The sequence below is a fragment of the Puntigrus tetrazona genome, chromosome 7 (genome assembly GCF_018831695.1).
Source record: "Puntigrus tetrazona isolate hp1 chromosome 7, ASM1883169v1, whole genome shotgun sequence".
NCBI lineage: Eukaryota > Metazoa > Chordata > Actinopteri > Cypriniformes > Cyprinidae > Puntigrus > Puntigrus tetrazona.
This window is the reverse complement of record NC_056705.1, coordinates 11,341,737-11,344,236: the sequence shown is the minus strand read 5'-3', so window position 1 is coordinate 11,344,236 and position 2,500 is coordinate 11,341,737. Positions and strand designations below refer to the sequence as shown.

The 2,500-nt window shown below is 39.8% G+C and overlaps 1 protein-coding gene across 1 annotated transcript in view; it reads right to left on the bottom strand.

Moving 5' to 3' along the window:
• pax6b (paired box 6b) overlaps positions 1-1,364 on the bottom strand; it is an 18,454-nt gene extending 17,090 nt beyond the window's left edge. The window contains exon 1 of the mRNA XM_043243329.1: positions 1,217-1,364. The gene's annotated coding sequence lies outside the window, so the exon portion shown is untranslated. The remainder of the gene's footprint in view (positions 1-1,216) is intronic.
• Positions 1,365-2,500: the final 1,136 nt, after the last annotated feature.

The window sequence follows — 2,500 nt, the reverse complement described above, 5'->3', positions numbered from 1 at the left end:
CAACACTAACCCAGGCGCATTATTGATTTGTTTTTAAAGAACGCCCCGAGTTTTGTAATCTGTCGATTCTTCCTTCAGATAACTTGTTAATGAGGCGTGTTTTAGGACGTGCTCTGATTCAGGGGGCCTCGCCCTCCGGGCCGCACGGACCCCGCGCGTCACGCGGACCCCGCAGATAGCAATTTTACGCGCAAAGCAATTAGCCCGATCGGGATTAGTAACCGCTAATACGAAGTCGAGGAAACTAATCCCTAATCTCGTAGCTGTTTCGCTCTTGGGCAAAGTGCTCACCGCGTCTTCGGGAAACTTTTTTTGGAAAAAGGAGAAGGAGGGGAGGGGACGGCCTTTGACGTCATTCTTCAGGAGAACGCGAACAAAAGACTGAATCAATAAAAATAATAAAAAATACATAAATCAATACGCAGGCTAAAGTTATGAGTTTACTTACCATTTTTGTAATTCATTTTTTTATGTTGCACGTTTACATTATTTATTTTATTGTTTAACTTTTTGCTGATAATACGTTTAACATCAACATTTAGAATTGAATTATAACCAGCGTGACATTATAATTATTTATAAACGATGCTTAGGCTATTCTTATGATTATTAATAATGTTTAACCAAATGCTTTTTAATTGCTTTGCGAAAACGGATGGGATTTTTACAGTTCTTCTTTCATTTATTTAATCACGTTCATTTGCTGTATTAAAAATTAAAAGTCGTGGCAAAAATGTGCTTCGGAGCGGAATATATTTTTTATCTAATAAAGAAAATTAAAACGTGATTTTTTTTACTGTAGCTCTCTATCTGCAATAATGAATTGGCGTCGCCCAAATAATCATTAAATTAAATTAAATTAAATTAGCTTACTAAAATAACAATTTCTGCCTAACTTTGTCTAAATTTGACAGAAACCTAACTGATTAAATATCGCGTGGTTACTTGTTGATAAGAGATGAGAAAAATTAAGATGGACAGCTAAACAAACATTATAGTCCTATCCAACTAGTCTTCTAGTGAGCCTAAATATTTTAGGCTCACTAGAAGATGTTTTAGTTTGTCTGGGATGTATTTTCATCTCGTTTTGAAGCAGCTTTTCAAACGAGGCATTCGTCGTCCAATCGCAATCGCAACATTTTAGACGCGTTTTCCTGATGCAGACAGCGCGCGCGTTTCCTTTTTTCGAGGGCGCGATATTTGGAGGCGAACTTACCGGGATAATTCCGATTTCCCCGATCAGTATCCCGCCGTTTCAAGCCCTCGCGATTGAATAAATCGATGGCATGAGTGTCCAGACCGCGCGTCGCGTTTGAATCCCGTCCGGAGTGGAAATGTCAAGCGAGAACTGGGGGGGAAAAAAAAAAAACCTGTGTAACCCTCGCCGACCGTAAACTTTCTCTTAATATCAGCCTCGGCTCGCCAGCGATTGGTCGGGTGGCGCGCGACGTCACGGCGCAAAGTAGTTCTCACACGGCCGCGCGTGCGACGCGTCGCGGGGATCTCCGCGCGCTCACGTTAGCCTCGATTTTTTTTCAAGACCTGGCGTGATTATCGCCCTACATCTCCAGTGAAGAATTAGGAGTGTTATGCTTCTGTCTGAAATCGCGTGTCTCCCGAAGAAGAGAAAAAGTCTGGGCTTTTCTTTTTAAAAAGGATTGCAATTTGTATAACAATCAGCCATTTCACGTTAACGTAACCTAAAATATAATAATGTAATGGCAATGAAGAATATATATATATATATATATATATATATATATATATATATATATATATATATATATATATATATATATATATATATATATATATATATAATTAATAGAAAATAAATCATTTTATAATAATGTATTCGGTTTTGCCGATTAGGATCGCATTTATTCCATATATTATATATATATTAAATATAAAATGATTAGCTTTGATATGCAAAAATAATTTCAACGTGTTTTTACCAGGCCTGTCAGTATCTGAGGGTGGAAAAAAAAAAACACCCAGGCTGTTTTTTAATAAAAACTTCTAATTGTTAAACGTTAAACGCAGCGTCTCTTTTTGGTCCCAGGTTGCTATCCGTCTGTTAAGCAAATATTGGCCAAGGCGTCACTGAGATCTTATTTACCCTACTCGTTCAGGTGGAAAATCAAATGGTTAACCGGTACAACAGCACGTTTAGCGAAAGTGTTTGTTTCCACAGTGTTTGTGCGTGGTTTTCCTCCACTCCCGCGCTCTTCGCCGCCGCTTCCGGACGGGTTTGTCCTGAATGGAGATCTGTTGTTAAAAAAAAAAACCCAAAACAAATAAAATGTGGGACAAAGGTGAAGAAACGTGGTATTCGCTTCGCGTGACGTGTCCACGGATGTCATCGCGCGTAAATGCGCAACAGTTCGGCTGCGCGTCTCTCAGGAAACGAACGGGTTTGTGTTGGTCCTTTGGGACGCGCGGAGCAGGTACGGGGCGCGCGAGCATCGGTCAGACCTTTGTTTGACGTAACCACAAT